This window comes from Periophthalmus magnuspinnatus, chromosome 21 (genome assembly GCF_009829125.3).
Source record: "Periophthalmus magnuspinnatus isolate fPerMag1 chromosome 21, fPerMag1.2.pri, whole genome shotgun sequence".
Lineage (NCBI taxonomy): Eukaryota > Metazoa > Chordata > Actinopteri > Gobiiformes > Gobiidae > Periophthalmus > Periophthalmus magnuspinnatus.
This window is the reverse complement of record NC_047146.1, coordinates 16,192,645-16,211,171: the sequence shown is the minus strand read 5'-3', so window position 1 is coordinate 16,211,171 and position 18,527 is coordinate 16,192,645.

The window sequence follows — 18,527 nt, the reverse complement described above, 5'->3', positions numbered from 1 at the left end:
TACATGTATCGTTAAAATGTTGATGTAGCTATTTTTCCAACAATAAAAACATGAAATTGAAAAGATGTGGGAGTTCTACAGGTTTGAACAGGAAGTTAATGGACCTGTTTCTAATATGAAGTAATTATTAACGCTCCCGTTTTCATAGAACTAAAGGCAAAACCATGTTATACGTATGTTATAGTTTATTGGTATGTTACATGTAATTTAGTGACTATATAAATTTGCATTGTAACGACTGGTCACATTTTTATATGGCACATCTCCACCTTCAAGGCACTCGAGGCGCTTTACATGAAGGAACCACTCACCCATTCACACACACATTCATACACCAGTGTACACCGACGCTGAGGGCAGTAGGGGTTAAATGTCTTGGCCAAGGACATAACGACAGCGTTCATCGGTGGGACCTGGAATCGCACTGTCAACCTGCGGGTCGGTGGATTTGACAGCTCTCCCAATGACGCTTATGTTGAGAGTGTTATTCAAATTCAAATTACATCAGTAGTTTATTTATTTTTATTGTGTACTATGACTGGCGACACACGTACCAGACGCCACTACCACAGTCCACTCACTCTCAGACCGATACCGTACATGAGTGACAGTATCACCTCCCACAATTCCATATGCTACAATAATTACATTCTTTCACATGTTCTAATTACAATATTAATCTTAACAAACAACATATGGTTAATACTGTGGAAATGCAGACGACCGTTTGGGAGCTGTTGGTTACGGACCAAACTCCCACATAGAGTGCACCCTAACCCACATATTTACTGTATATTATAGCAATATTATGCATTATTGTGTCGAGTACTTTTGCATTGGTATAACTTAAAGAATTAGCATACATCATTTTCCATTTAGTATATGAAAGTAAAATGAGCCTCACACGAGAATCTTATTTGGGTCACCATCAATGCTGAAATCCACTTGGTTTAAAACAGATTGTATATATAAATAGATATATCATTTTATGTAAATTAAAAGGTGTGATGGTCTTATAATGTAATTTTATCAGGAGATACGCAGTTACACAGCCATATTTTTACATCTAGGCAAATGCAAACAGTTAATTAACAAGTTAAAAAAGTAGTTGGATTTATTTAACACCTGGCAGCCATTTTTCTGATGTGGCCCTCGGTGAAAATGTGTTTGACACCCCTGTGCTAGCCGCCGCGTTAGAGTGAGCAGGGGCGCACTTCCGGCTCCATCGACTCTGGCTGCAATTCACTTTATATTGGAAAACTGTCGCCCCTTTCTCTGTAACTGCTGCTGTCAGACTCGTGAGAATGAGAAAACATTTTTATGTGTCCTCTATCTGGAGGTTAAGGCATTTACAATCCAGGTTCAGTTTGTCATTGTAGTACTTTTTTTGTTTTTTTTTTTTAACTGTAAGAGCACAGGCTACATACAGTTCCTTTAACGAGGAAGGTGTAACATGGCACCATCATTCTTCCCCTTCAGGTGCTAAAAGAGTTGCCAGCATGGAGATTTTATTGCTTTGCTTAGAATGTTTCATAGTATGTCATTAAACCTGTGTATTTTGCTTTATTTTTTTCAATTACAGGTGTTTTTGAATAACTGTTACTGCTCAAAACTTTTCTAACTGTGAGCTTGGTCACCTCTCCACAGATCTGACTTGCAACTTTGACTGACGGCGTCCCCTGCTTGTCTCCATGAAGGTAGGCCAGTTTAATGTCGTACTTTGGATCATTCCAGGCAAAGCAACTCTATCTACATTGAGACAGGTGGCATGTGGCAGTCCTTGCACAAGAAAAGTGGCGTAGTGCAGGTTTAATAATCGACGATACATATATATTGACGTAATTTCCAAATGTAAGAGGTATTGTAACTGCCTGTAGCCAAACGAATGTATTTGCTAATGCTTATACCAACTCTAATATTGAAGAGACTGTTGGATTTGCATTATCCCCGACAGTAGATATCTGCTTAGGCTGTGTGAATGGAACGGCCCTTATGGTGCGCTTTATCTTCCATTGATGTCACCCTAACAGCGTCGGTGGGAGGGTGAGGCAATCAGCTCTTATTGTCTCCTTAATTAAGTTTCATTTGACGGAGATGATGATTTGTAATCAGCGACTCAACCTGCTCCCGTGTGCCAAGTGCAAATGCAGCCGAGGAAAAACAACTCCGGGATTTAAAGTCGCTTAAAACACTCCCGGCCTGCCTGATTACTGCCAGTGTAGTCGGGATGAATGGGTGCATTAGCTGGCCTACTGAACTGGTGTGGTGGATGCTTAGTGGTTTGGATGTGATGATAGAGTTTGTGTATATAGGCGTCTGTCCAAGCTTTTCGTGAGGTGAAAAATCGTAGATCGGTTGGCAGCTGGTTCTAACCTACCATGTTCAGCACTGCGAATTGAGTTGCGCACATCAAACTGGAACGGCGCTCACTTAAAGCTGTCTGGAAAACGTGGAACATCATGAGGATTATTTGAATCTGACCAGTCGAAGCATCACAACAGCCCCAAAATCGAACTTTTGTTAAATCTAGTTGAGAGAAAAACTCACACACTCGCACAAAGCACTTACCTTCTAACTAAATGGTCCCTGTTTCTTCTAAACTCATCAAAAAGTACATCCATGTTTGCTTTGGCTCGTTGGGGGCGCTTCACCAAACCTCCATGCTGCTCTGTGATTGGACTGAACCACCGATGGCCAATCCCTGTCGCGCTAATGGGAGTTGAACCAGAAAGTCACAAATATTTCGAGAATTCATCTTGCAGGCCAGGTTAAGTTGACTCTACTTAAAAGTACACCATCTAACTTTATTTATTCCCTCAACGCCTTCCACAGTATGGCATTAAGTTTACCTCCATGTAGACCAAGAGGTAGTACGGGACAGATCTGTGGAGAGGCCTTAATGACAGTTAGAATACATGCTTTTAAAGGTGTATTTCTAGCATTTAGCATAGGCCAGATCTGTAACTTGTAGATAATTTAAAGGTTTTTAACATATTTTAACACATTTCCAAGGATTTTTGAACAATAAAACATCTGTAATTGGATAAAAGCAAAACAAAAAATGTGTATGCTGCAAACCCCTCACCAGAAAAGTTGCATAGTGCACCTTTAAGTCCTTTTAGGGGCCTCTTTTGGAGTTTCTTACATCTGTTTTAATTAAATTCTCAATATAGCAACTGCTAAAAAAAAATGTTTGCATGTTTGCATTACGTGGTCAAAAAGATTTTCCTAGACCTTTATTTATTTTTTTATTTGTCAGGGTTGGGGTGAGCACGTTGTACATTCTGAATTGCTCTAAAAAAATTCTTCAAAAAAATAAATAAATTACTGTCTACTCAAAAATAAGACCTAGCAAGTCACGTAAAATGCGCTACCAAGCAGCTACCCACCGTTTCTCAAGATTCTTCTGTGTCAATGTTACCATCCGGCCATGATCTTCCACTGTAACACACTTGATTTTCATTGCGCCATATGGGAACCCGGTTTGAAGCTACCAGCATAAAAAGCACGCAATTAACTCTGAGTTACGGCCGGCAATCTGCTGCTCCACGGCGCTAATGAAAACTGTGTGAGTAGCCCATGAGAGTGCTTCGGCCTTCAGGAAGCCGGGGACATCCATAGTCATAGCCTTGGAAGTGCCTGGCCTAAATTCACTTGACGTCTTCTTGAAATTGCGTCTAATGTAGCGCTCTCCTGAGACGCTAAGCACTGCGCTGGTAAATAATTTAAAATAAAGAAGACTCCGGACAGCATAATTTAACCTAAATAAATGAGGGATATAGGCGTAGGGGCTGTAAGTAGGGACAAGTGTCTGTTGACGTGTAGCGCCGCTCGTAAATCGCGTTTGCGGCGGGGTTTCGGTGTTGTGTTGTTGGGAAGTGTTCACCTAAGTATAGCAGCGGGGGTGTAAAGAGTCCAAGGGGAGAGACAGAATACGAAAGGCTTCATTAGTGCTGAGAAGGTTACTTTGGAAACAGTGGTGTCCCGCCAAATGACAGCAATGCCTTGTTTAGATGCTGTAAATTAGGTTAGCGCACTGTGCTTTGAAGTGATATGCTAACGGGTGGTGTTTTGGCCTTTCTTGATGAGGAGTGGCATATGAGCAAAATTAGAATAGTAATTCTAATGAGGCTAAGGAAAAAGACCGTCTGGGAATCAATGCCTTTTGTTACGAGGCTTTGCAGTGCAGTTAAATTAGTTGAAATCTGTCTCCATGGAGATAAGCAGGTGACACTACCGGGCCTAGCTGCCTGTCAGATCTCTGGAGAGTTGACCCTGCTTTCCTTGGTACTTTAGCAATAGAAATATCTGTAATTGAATGCGTACAAGATAGATATTTTTAACGCCGTACTGTGGAACATTCTAGGCCACATGTATCAAACTCAAGGCCCGGGAGCAAAATGCAGCCCGCCACGTCATTTTATGTGGCCCGTGACAAGGTAAATTAAAATGTATGACTGTCTTAAAATGTCAGTTTATCAGGAGATACGCAGTTACACAGTATTTTTTACATCTATGCAAACTTGAGGGCAGCCATTTTGCTGATGTGGCCCTCGGTGAAATTGAGTTTGACACCCCTGAATATAGGCAAAGCAGTAACAATAATAAGCTCTCATTGGAGATCAGAAAAGTTACATAGTGCACTTTAAATTATAAGATGTAGGCTGAATTAGGCCGATAGTGACGCAGTGATTATTGTCTACTAAAATCCTTTCATAGTTTACCATCATAACTACTTCAACATCTCTTGCTCAGCTCTTTTAGGGGATCCGAATCTTTTGGATCATTTCAAAGAGCCGTTCAAAAGACTGGCTCTTTTAATATGTATTCATGACAGAGAAGCCAATGTGAGAACTACAAAAAAATCACTGAGACGAACAACCGAGGCTCAGATGTGTTTAAAATGGTTCAAAGTGTGTGGGAGAGTGTTTACCTTTTGACATTATGAATAATCTAAGTAAAACACTGCACTACAATAATGATAATTTAAAAATCTAACTTATTATGATGCCAGATACGTTTTTTGTTCGGAAAGGTCTCCCACATGTTTCGTGCTTTCCTTTTATGCTGATTCTGGTGATGGTTCGGGGTTAATCTGTATAAAAATGTATAAAAATGTGTAGTTATTTTGTTTTATTCGGTCATTAAATTCAAAATCAAACATTATTCAACTTGTATAAGGTTGTACATAACATTTCTGTCATGCCCGAAAGGGTTTAGTAATAATGCCTAACTCATTTTAATAATAACAAACAGGAATTCCAAGAAAAGCAGCATCAGTTCTACAAAATATGACTCAACATGTAACAAAAAAAAAACTACAAACCACGACAGTTCACATGAATCATTCCTGAGTCCTGTCATTTTCAAAAAGTAATGTTTTATACTTCTTTTTGAAAGTTTCTATTGTGTAGGAGCTTTTTTAATTTATCATCAAGGTTATTCCACACGCTAACCCCTCGAACAGAAATACAATGACGTTTTTTACTGGTTCTAGTCTTAATTTTTTTGAATATACCTGTTCGTATAAGTTGATATTGACTCTCTCTCTGTTCGAATAACATCTGTAAACAATTGGAAAGAAAAACATTCGGTTCTTTTAAAAATTGATCCAGTTCCAGCCGTTCACGTTAAGGAACCGGTCAAAAGAGCCGTCACATCACCATCCACTACGAGAATACCCAAAATATGCTGCTACCACGATTGTAACTTAATTTCCAGTTATTCAACAAAAACAGACCAAACTGTGCTATCATGCAAAATGCTAACGTATCCCTAGCTTAACATCCCACGTTCTACATAACTTTTTAATGCGTCTTCATCAGAAAGCTTACCCCTGGGATCAAATTTCCACAATGTCTCCTCATTTGCACTCACTTAAACCATCATACATCTAATAAGCCTCTTACATACTATTTGTATTCCCCGTACTGTCAAAACGCTACCACACGCCGCTGCAGATTCAACCTCGTAAGGCTGCCAGAGCGTACTTTCTTTCTTCTGCACAGATCTGACAAGCCAACATCAGCTAGCGTAGCGTGCTAGCTTTAATTCCCTTCTCCTCATCTCACCATGCGCGAATCAGGCAGGCTCCAGTGCTCTCGCCTTCATCTGGCTCTAGCCCTCCGTCGGAACGTATGCTAGCCCGATGTACACTTAATAATTTATGAAGCCGTCTCTTTCATGCCTTCTGTTTTGGAAATGTTGGGGTGGCGAACTAGTACAACGCAGTGGCATGGGCTGAAGTTAGAGAGGATTTAATGTAAAATAGGACACTGAAATTGCATATGGTTGGGTTTTCAAGGAAGAAAGTTGACCGGCTTTGATGTAATGTTATGTGGGGTAATGAAAGTCTGAAGTTGGAATATGCGAGGGTGATTGACAGGGCCGCAGAAACAACTCTATAAATAGTACGTATAGAGGGTTGTAATTACGTATTATATAATAGAGAATGTCACAGGAATTCTTCGTAAACAAGGAACTTTAGTTCAATCTCGGCCAACTTTGCAGGGTCAAGACAATTCATCCTCGTCCGATCGTTCTTTGACTATCAGATTAGGGTCGCTTGCTTTTAAGTCAGGGGTGTTTCATTTAGGGACACATTTTAAAACATATATAATTCAGATGCTTCTCCGTTAAGAAAGTTTGTGCTGCTCACTTCAGAAAAGACATGCCGAGCCACACGATCGACAACCAGAGGTCTGTGGAGTATTTCAAGATGTAGAACCTCTTTTGGTCAGTCGTCATTCTCGTACAGAGCCATAAGCCTCTGGAACACCTTCCTACACGAAAGCATGTCACGTACAAATTATGAAATGTGACCAAACAATGGCTTTTAACAAACTTGTACATATTAAACCTGTGCATTTTCCTCAATACAGCAGCATGAACTCTATATATGTAAATAGTATATGGATGTGGTGGATGACTGTGGATTGGGTTTATGACCTCAACCTGTCCAAGGACTGATGGTGGAAATTAGCAATCTTGCTGTAACCTGGGACAAACGTATTACCTCTTTGTGTAGGTCAACGTTTAGTATTTTTATGTACGTTGTCCCTAGTAAATAAACAACTAAATTAAACTAAACTACAAGGTCGAGGACCGTAGATGGGTGATTAGCATGGTGGCTACAATGTTCAACACATTCTAACTATGTCTATTTGTGCAAATTTACCAGGACTCCTAAGGGCCAGTAAAATTTGGTCTGAGGGCCACATTTGGCACTTGGCCATGGTTTGAACAAGCCTTTTTTATTAAGTAGTTTTAAGATTGTATGGCCATTTACTTATAATTACCATACTATACTATACCATACTATTACATCTAGCTACTGTTTACTTCCAGTTGACACAGCCTGGCCAAACATTTTCTATTTTATATAAAGAGTCAAAAGATTATGGGTTGATTGGTGGTATTGACGGATTAACCAATAAAAAGTAACATAAACGACACATAAAGGACTGAGAAACGGCATTTGACTTGAGTTGGTGAGGGAATGTAAGTTCACGCTGAATGTAACTGAGATATTTGAGGGTGAATAGAATGAGACACTGCAGATAGACAGCTGTGCTTGGTTGGATGTCACATGTAGGAGCATAAATTTACTGCAAGTTGCGCAAGAGACAACTGGGCCCGTCACAATAACAAACTTGGAAGTGTCAAATATAGTCTATAAACGATAATATTGAAACTACTTTTGCTACTGACACAACCACTCTAAAGCAGGAAAATCTCAGTACAATATCGGTAAAAACATGAGCTGCAATAGATAAATAGCAGAAATGAAACGCTTATTTAGTTAGCTTGTATCTATAATGACTCATAGTTATTTCTTTACTCAACCTTCTTCAGCTCAAATCTTATCGCAGTACAGAAAAATACCTCAAATTTCTAGACTAATACAAAGAAAAACACCCACGATAAGTATTGACTCCAAAAAATTCTTGTTCCATCCATCATTTCCTGAACGCTAAGTCGATATAGTAATTTTTGAGACAGGCCTAGAGACAATTCTGCATTTCCCAAAGCTACGAGGGGCGACTTTGCTTAGCTAACATGACAATACCGGCAGATAATCAGTGAATATTTAGTTGCAGACATGGACTTGTATGGTTTGACATTCCCTAGACATCTCTTATCAGCTTTCCTAATGACCCATGTAACTTATCCAGCTTATTATTCCAAGAAGGCCATTTTCTAAGATTGCAGACATCTTTACGAGAAAACGTGCTATGGCCAGATTTGGAACGACCCATGGAAATGCATTACTGGACCCTCTATAATCTACAATCATCGCTGCTTAGAACCACAATGCAAGTTAACGACGCCAATCGAAAGAAGAGAACTAATCACAAAACGCATTAAGCGCAATTCCACTAACGTTTTTTCCATTGTAATCTCTAGTCAAGTTGGTGACCCTTTCCCGATAGGAGAGGTCAAATACGTGTTATCTGAATTGCGTCGGTCCATGGGTCGTTGTAATGGCGATCTACCTAATTCCTACTGATTGCGATCTCTTTGATGGTCTAAACATCAAACATATGTGCAGGCATTTCTACATGTGTTTTCTCCAGCTCTGTCGATATCGAATAGCCGCTCCATCGCCTCCCGCTGTGCGCAAACCCCAGTCCTGATCTCAGAGTCCGACGGGAACGTTTGAAGGTTTGATCGAACGAACAACATCTGCGGAGCACCGACTACGGCTACTGGCTGGAGTCAAAAAGAGTGATATGTCTCTTTTTAGGGCTTTAGTGCGGACATCTGGCAGACAGCGTGAAATGGCATCTTTCGTTACCCATGCGAGCTGAGTTATGGGGTCGTCAGCGGAGGTGGAGAGGAGGGGGGCCAGGTAACAGCTGCGGGGAGGTTTGAAGAAGGGGGCATGGGAGGGTGAAGAGTGGATGGACTCGTGAATTTTACTGTCTCATGCATAAAGTTGTTGGGAGGTTTCACACTCATCGGTATTTTACGTAGACATTCATAGACTCTCCTCCACCGCCTGTTCCTCAAACTCCATCAAATACAAATGAACGGTGAAGCCAATCCCCGAGTATATACACTGTTTATTTCATGATATTTATGTACTTTACCTTGTCTCCTAACAAAGTAAAAGCAGTAAAGCACAATACTTAAGTCAGTTTTAAAATGGATACTTTAATTTTACTTCACTACATTTGAGAGAAGGTATCTGTACTTTCTACTCCACTACATTTTTGAACAGGACTGAAAAGTAGAAGTATTTTTTATTATTGTCTGAGACCGGCTGAAAAGATCTGAGGGTTTATTTTTAACATGTTCCTAACAAAAATATACAAATAAAAACAGCTAGGGAAAAAAAAATATATATATATATAAATAAATAAATAAAATAATAAAATAATAAAAATAAAATAATAATAATAATAATAATAATAATAATAATAATAATTTGTATGTATAATGCACTCTTCATTCCATAGAATCTCAGAGTGCTACAATAAAACAAAAACTTTAATCCAATACTAATTGCTAAATGCTAAAAAAAAAACACACAAAAAAAACAAAAACATCAACAGTAAGCTTTTCTTACTAATGATTCAGTTGTTTCTGATGAAGAAAATTCAGCAAAAATCTTTATCAAAATCACTACATTTGAAGCCTTACTAGATCTAAAAATCTGTGCTGGATACTTCTACTTTTTACTCTTTAAGTATGGTTTTAAACCGGTATTTTAATACTTTACTTAAGTAGATTTTTCATGTGATGCTTTTATTTTTACTTGAGTTTTTTTTTTTTCACTAGATACTTACCAGGAGTAGACAAGTTCGGAAATCTCAACTGAAATGAGCCTTTGACGTCAGGTCATTGTGTTTGGTGGGTTGATACCAGCTCACGATTTCTTTTCGGGCTAACGCTAACAGCTGTCAGAAATTGCTAAGTGGACGACAGCATTAGCTTTGAATGCTACATCTACTAATTATATATCTACGGGTAATTTATTTCTTTTTCATAATTTTAGCAATGAGTGGATTATTATCAAATATCAACTATTTATACTAGGTCATTTGGGTCTTGTTTCACCCAACATATTGTTCATTTCTATAGTGTTGCCAGATCTTACAGTACAGACAGTTCAAACTGATTGCATTTTGGCTCAAATGATTTCACAATAACATGGTCTGGAATGTGTTTGCAATGTCTATAACAAACAAACATGAGAAATTGTAATTATTCTACATCTGGTAAGCCTGTAGCTCAGTTTTATGACAATGTGATGTTCTGCAGTTTTCTTTACATGAAGTATTCAACTAAGAAACTGCTTTTCTTCTGCCTTTTCACTTAAACAGCTTCAGAGAACAAGACGTGAGCTCCTTTGGTTCAAAGAAAAATTCACCTACAGCACCTGTTTTTTATGTAAAATGCATTCGTTAGCTTGATTATTGTAATATTATATAGTATTACCTGTTGAATATCACTTTTATTTACCTCATCTCCATTACCAGATTAGTGCCATTGCCAGTTACCTGCCTCTTCCGCTCTGAATTTGACAATTTAATCTCTTTCAATCTAATCAAGTTGAAAATTACCTAATCACATTTTGGTCGCGGTGACTTTGATCCCATGTGGCAGCTTGATGAGAACAATATGATCTTCACAGAATCATGAAATGGAAAAGAATAGTTTATAACCTCCTTCAGACTGATTAAAGGCGCTGTACCTGATTGTTACGGTCCTAAAATGTGGAAAACAAAACGAGTTAATTTTGAATAGTTTGCAGTGGTCCAAAGTTTCTGCATTCTACAACGGCTGATTTTCACACATATTTTAACCTTTGAGCTGCTTATACAAAATATATGTATGGGGCAAGACACATTTTTGGAAAAAGTCAAGTAGAGGCCCTTGAAATAATTTAAAATTTTAGCTCAGAATGACTGCTAATTTTTTTAAAACCATCCTTACGTAAAATAACGTCAAAGCAAGACAGATTGATGGTAAAAACACCCAACGGAACAAGACGAAGAGAACTATCACGGGACCGGAAATGGGTAGAGTTTGATGCCACCCTTGCGTTTTACCAATGCAATTAAAAGTAGCATTACGCTTGCTAAGCTAATCCATCTTGTGTCACCACGTAGGTCCCGATGCAAAACCTAATCTGGGCTAAACGCCGCTGTAATCCAATTAATCTGTCATAGCACATGCCCGACGGAGATATTTTTACTTTCCGCTGACATCTCCCATTCCCCTCCAGGCAAAATAATGAGAAAGGATAAGTTCATTTGGGAGGTAATAATGAAAGACAGTTAGTGCTCCAGAGATAGAGGCGGAGAGACAGATAGCGATGTGATTGTGTGAATGAGCTGCGATTTTCCAAGTTGTTTTACTGTCAGAAGGATGCCGGTACATGTCAAACAGGGTTACCGTCAGTTAGCATGGGGACTCATGTTTGGTTATGAGAGATGGCACCAGGGAATGATTTGGAAGAGGGTTAACGGGGCCTGGCAGCTACATTAGAGACGATAACAGCAGTGTCTACGAGTTAGCTCTATGTAATGGTGGGTTTGTGAATTGGTTAGCAAGGCAGCGATATTGCCAATGAGTGATAATGTGATTCTCTTTTCTGTTTGATGATATGAACAAATGTATCAAATTGTAAGCTACTGCCTCGTGGGTAGAGATGCCATAAAAAGTTCAAGCGGGACTAGACACCTAAGCTCCGCCCACAACCATGTTTCAAATACAGCTGCGAAATTGGAGGGCTAAAGAAGAGAAGGAGGAGGGAGCAGTCTGGAGAAATGACAACAGTGTGATTGGTCTAAACAGGGATCCACACTTAAAACTCCTTTACACTCAGGTGGTTCTAATCAGTCCTGTGTGATGTCACCAAGTACTTGAAGTTTCAGTGAAGTTTTTTTTTATTTTTATATTTGACCACAAAGCTGCAAATATATCTAGTTTACATGAAAATTGCCAAAAAGAGCTACAAACAGTCGACAGTGATTTTCAAACATAATTTACACAGTTGAGTAGCAAAACAGATTGATTTAGTGTTTAGTTTTACTTTAACTGTCATGAATTAACATTTATAAAACAACAACAAAAAATGTGGCACCTAACCGAGAATAGCTTCTAATTTGTATCATGTGTTTCTCAAATGCGGAAGACATCTACTCAAAAATCCACGTATCATTAGGACAAAATATGTAACTTTTTTACATGTAAGCAGCCATGTTTGATTTCAATGTAATCGGAGCATGTGTCTCTCTGATTGGTTAATCTGCCTGTCAATCACAGCCTCTGAAAATGAGGAAACGGGATTCAGCTCCTGATCCACTGGTCTTTGTAAAGTTTTGTCAGAGTGTGGTTCTGGCTGATCAGGAATGTAACTATTCTGGAAGTCGACCAACTGCCTCCATGAAGTTCTCTCTTGCCTCTATTCTGGTTTTAGATTGCTGAAAAAGAACTTACTATGAGCTGTCTAGCCTCTCCACAGATCTGACCTGTAACATGCACAGGTGGCACCACATGCTTGTCTCCATGGAGATAGACAAACTTGATGCCTTTGACGATGGAACATTTCAGGTAAAGCATTAACAAGCATGGAGTCAAGCATTTGGCAGACCTTCTATCAAAAAAGTTACATTTTGCACCTTTAATATTTTTTGTGATAAAATACATTTAAATTGTATATTATATATTCCTCAATAGTTCACAGAACAGTCATGTGGATCATTGTCCATCCAAGCTTTTGTGTTGCTTAATAGTGTTGCCAGATTCAAATCTATTTTATCGGACAGGAAATTGAAAATGATTGCATTTTGGCACAACTTATTTAAAAATAACAAAGAATTTATCATAATGACCTGAAATGTGTTTGCAATGTCTAAAACAAACAAATCAAAAACACTGTACATATATAATAATTATTGTACATCTGGCAACAATGGCGTTTTCAGTTTTATGAAGTTTGCAGAATGTTTGCATAAATGTCTTGCATGTTCTTTTTTTTTTTTTGTCACATCTTTGTAGAATATTATGTTTTATTTGTTATTGGCCTTTAAACATGGTCTTGTGTACTTTGGCTTTAGAATGTCATGACTTGGAACTTAAAATAATGCCTAAGTAAAAATACAAACAGTGCTCAATATGCTGTGATCTAGTGCAGCTCGCTATCTCTTAGCAGCAGAGGGAATTACCGCAGTGAAATCAATTAAACTAGGAAATCAGAAACATGTTAATTTAAGTACATAAGAGTAAGAAACAAGTTTTGACAGCGGAAATGCTTAAAACGAGTCTAGCGATGATTTATGGACTTAATAACTGCACACAGCTTCTATCTATGACATCACAATCCCGGGAAATTTCAAACTGTTTGGTGAGGCTCAGAGGCAAAGAATTTTTTACATAGGATTACTGAAACTAGTGTGAATGAAGCAACATACAACTCCAGATATGTTTTTAATGAGTGAAGAGCTTTCTAACATGATTAAGAGCTCAAAAAAGTCAATGGAGCATAATATGTGTTCTTTAATAGGCATCACGGAGTCTTACCTTGTGGTCATTAGTTACATAGCTGATTAGCCATGTGCATTTTTATTTCTTTTTCTTCGGAAAGTGAAAAATGCATGGGAAATTTACTTCCGGACCTGGGGGGGTGGATGATCACTGTTGAACTCCGCTGGAACTTACCTGAAGTGGTCACATCCAGCCCACTCACACCACACTGAGCGCGTACGTCTTGACTTGACTTGGAGAAGTTTGCATTAGTCCTATATGGAAGTTATGACAGACAGGGGGCAGGACAACTTTGTGATTATAAGTTCTTTGTGCGCGGTGCTGCAGAGAAGAAAGGAATAATTATGTCATCACACATGACGGCTGCTCTTACAGATGACATTTCCGTCTCAGCGGTCGCTCCAGTAATGAACGCCTCACGGTTCAGAGTTGTGGGAATGAATACACAGCCTTTTCACATTTTTCGATGCATACTTTTCAAAATGACCTAATATCAAAATAATAGGATGCACAGTGATGAGCAACTGAAAGTTTCTGAAAGTTTAGTTTTCATTCACTCCATCCAAAAAGAACTATCACAGGAGGGATTGTGGATTATGGAGGCAATGTTAAGGCATTTGTGAGCACTTTTTGTCTGGTTCTATCGTTGTTGGATGCTTTAATCTTGCAAACACACACATATACCTGTATTAGTATATACGAGTATTTTTACTGTCTTAAATAATTAGCTGCAGACAGTACACAGTGGATTGATTTCTGAAGAGCTGCATATGTAATATGTACCTATGTATTAATGTGGTATTGCATTGGTACTGCAGGAGAGCCCGTGAGCACAAAAAGGTCGTGTTTAGGTCAATCCGCTCCAGGGCCCATATTGGTACAGAAGCAGAAACAGCCAGGGGTGTGAAATTGTTCGAGTCTGATGCAATTTCATATCTATTGCAATGTCATGACTTATGTATGAATGATTTGCAAATTATTTACAATTTAACTCAAAAAGCCAAATTCACTTATAGACTAAATAAAGCTATGATGCTGATATTTACCAATACAGATTTTAAGCTTTTAAAATCCATATCAATGGACAGACATTTGTGTTAAATTGTAGTAAACTTCACAAATTAACATTTTGCTTTTGTAACATGCATTTATCTGGGGTGTTTGTGTAATCCCTTAGTTGTCCAGGTATGATCCATAGTAAAAGAAAAATTTAATTCTGTCAACCATTTTTTGAGTGAAGACGTTTTGCTCATCCAAGCCACTTCTTCAGTTCTGGTCAGATTACTGGTGAACACTGACTTCGATCTATCTGAAGGAAGGAGCTGGCTACACTGAAACTAAGGTCATTTTCACACATTTTAGTGGCTCTGTGGTACTTTACTTTTGGGTTGGTCTTGTTCACATACACCATGCATCATTCACCCCACACAGGCGTACACTCGCGTTGCCTATAGGCGGTGGTCTTTTTTCACCTTTGGCTAAATACACTGAGAACTGTATGTGCTGGTCATGGAGGAGAAAAAGCTTTTTGAACGACACATAGACAGACCTGGGCTTACCTGTGCAAACACACCTGAGCTCACCTGCGCAGGCTGATATTAAGTTGATCCAAATTGCCTCGTCAGACAAACCTGTCAAACAGCAGTTATGCAGGGCCTGTTCATACAAATATATGTGATTTGAGCCATTTTTAGCCCAATTCTGAACACTTTTACAAGCACCGCAGACTACATTGGTCGGCCACATTTACAACGCTCTCGCCCGCTCCAGAGTGCAAGTGGAGCCGCTCTGAGACCTCCTGTTTAAAGTGCTCTCAGATCGGTCCAGAGTGCGACTGTCGTGTTCACACTGGCCTAAGCGCTCTGCTCTCAGAGCAAATGCTCTTTTATGCCGACCTAACTAGTGCCAGTGTGAAAACGACCTAACACCTGTTTGTAAACAGTTTCTGTTTGTTGGCTAGGTCTGTTGAGCTACACAAAGTGTGAACTGTGTCTGAGTCATATTTTGCATAATCTTTCAGGCCTTTAATGAGTGCTTTCTTTTACTGTTTATCTGGGATATAAAATCATCTGTGGCCTGATTGCTTAAAGTCTTATTATTTGACATGACACATGGGCACACACAGGGGCAGTGTAGAAATATCAGCAAAATGTTTTATATCACATCGATATCTAGGTACACCAGTCTCAACTAAACTAAAGGTACAAAGTAGCTTAACTTGAAAATTACCACTACATGACATCACAAGGTGGAGCAGAACATTTTGAGCTTAGGAGATGTAGACACTATATCTGACAAATAATAAATAGTCCAAAAATAAATGAATAACAGTAGTAACATCAAGTACTCTACTGTTTTATCTCAACTTAAAAGTTTAGCCTTTGAGTGCATATGTAAATGTTGGTAATGATAAAAGACAGGATCTCAGTTCTCAGCAGGAAAAGGTTATGTGTGAAAAAGCAGTGCAGATTTTGCCTTTAGTAAAACGAGAGGAAGCAGCGCTGCCTAATCTGCGGTGAAATGTCAGCGCTCCTAATAATCAAGTCGAACGCTTTGGGAAAGTCAAATGCCAAAGTGGAGCCACATTAAACCCCTGCGCAGGTATTATCCTCAAATCGGATGGATTTAGAGAAAGTCACACAAGAATTATTCAGAGAGCACTTTCTTGGCAACCACCATAATTTGAAATATGACATTCAAGAAGCTCATAATGTAGGTGTAATAACCCAGAGGTGTACTGATAGACACGAGTACTGCATGAGATAGTGATGGGACTTTGGCTCATTTATGGATCCGAATGTTTTGGATCCGCCCATGTCAAAGAGCCGTTGAAGAGACTGGCTTTTACTGTTTATTTACATGACAGAAGCCAAAGTGAGAATTCATTTCATCTAACTAAACTAAACTAACCACAGAGAGAAATGACCAAGGCTTAGATTTGTTTAAAATGATTCAAACTGAGAGTGGGAGTGTGTTTACCCTTTACAATTACTCAAAATCTCAATAACATCTTTATCTACAATAACAATCATTTAAAAAATAACTTATGATGCCGAATATGTTTTTTGTGCTCTCCTTTGTGTTGCCTACTCTGCTTCTGAGCTGATTCTTGTGTTGGTTGAGCGTTAACATTAAAAATTTCCAAAAGAATCTAAATTGAGATACAGTTCTAACCGTTCATGTTAAGGAATCGTTCAAAAGAGCCGACTCATTCACAAACGTCACATCACTACCATGAGATCACCAAAATGAATTCACATCTAAATCATGAATGTTTAGGTTGTGTTTTATTTGGCTCGATCTGTGTAGACACTCACACAGTTGTCTTGCCCCAGCGCAGATATAATGTGGTCAAAATAATCAGCTGTGTCAGTCTGCATCTAATTCCAAAGCGTTTTTTCATTGTTCGATAATCAGAAAGTGCATTTTAGCATGCTAGGTGTCCGCTTTAGCCTCTGATAGTTGTGAATAATGCTTAGAAACTCATGGGGAATAATTAGGAGGCTCAGAATGCGTAAGATAAGTGAGGAATAACTTTAGACCGCTACAAAATGTTTAAAATAAATTAGTTGTTTGTTTTTTTTAACACAGTAAAAATCAGGTATCGCCTTTGACCACTAGTCTAATCACTTTTCTTCAAGTTTGTTTCAATGTTTAAAAAGATAACGTATATTTTAACTGATGATGTTGCCCCTATCAGTTGCAGGAGGCTGTTTTCTCTCCATAAGATGCTGCATGTTTATTGTCAGTGGGGTCAAATTATATAACTCATCACACACTGTTCTTAAAAATGTTTAAATAAAATGGCAATTGAAAACTGTAGCGTCGAGTAAGCAGTGGTGGGTGTAGTACTCAGTTTTGTTATTTAAGTAAAAGGACAGATACAGAGGCAAAAAAATACTCAAGGAAAAGTAAAAGTATCACACAAGGGTTTATAAATGTGGTGATATTCATTAAAACAAACATACATATTTTGGTCAACAGTTGCAATAAGAACTTATGAATTTTTCTTATGAATTTTGTGTGTTTATTTTAGTTTGTTGTGAACATGTACGCACTTCTGGCTCCAATTCACTTTATATTGGAAAAACCGTCACCCCTCTCTCAGTAACTGCTGCTGTCAGACTTGTCATTTTGGTCTGAAAATGTTCGTATTGACCTGATCCTGGTATTTTTATTTCAGTATTGAGTCCGTAACTCAAGATATGAACATTAATAAGAGGCAAATCAGGCGCCTTCTTTCCCAAGATCGCTCCCGTTAGCATTAGCAGCAGGTTTTAGTCAGACGGCATTGCTAAGCGCTCGTTCCTTGCTAAGGGGGTGTTACATTCAACATCCTCACTCTGGATTGGCTCTTTGGTTGCTATGATACTCGCGATCGAAATTCCAAATAACCTCGGTGAGCTTAATTTGAGTGGCGCCAAATGCTATGGATGACGTCACACTCACTTAGTCCACTTCTTTATACAGTCTATGATTGTCCCCCTGAGCTTTTGCATTCATTAAGAGTACTTTTAAAAAACTAGCAACTGGGGCGCAGCGTAATAAGTAGTGTTCCAAATGGTAAACTATTAACTTAATACACTCAAACTTAAATAAAACATGCACTGCCTTATGTATACGTGTACTCACTGACAACACCCCACTGCTAATGAATGCACTTTATTACAGAGGGCACATATGTAAGAAACTACAAATCATGTCCACATTTTTCCTCCCTTGCTTCATCAGCTTCTTTTACGGGTTATTTTTAGCGCCGCGTTGCATCATTCCTCCAGGCCAGAGTCTGATCCAACTATTGCTCACATCCAGTTTAGCTCATATGAGAAAGCACAAAGCAAAATGTTCTTTGTCCTCCACAGACGATGAGGTTTTCCAAGGACATGGTCAGAGACAGCGGTGAATGTATAAATAGATCGATTCGGTTGGTCTCAAGTTGTAGAAAGCACCTCCTAGATTCTCATTACTTATAATTTCTTTTTCGTAAATATGTATTAACTAAAACTTAAAAACAATTGTGCAAAAGATTG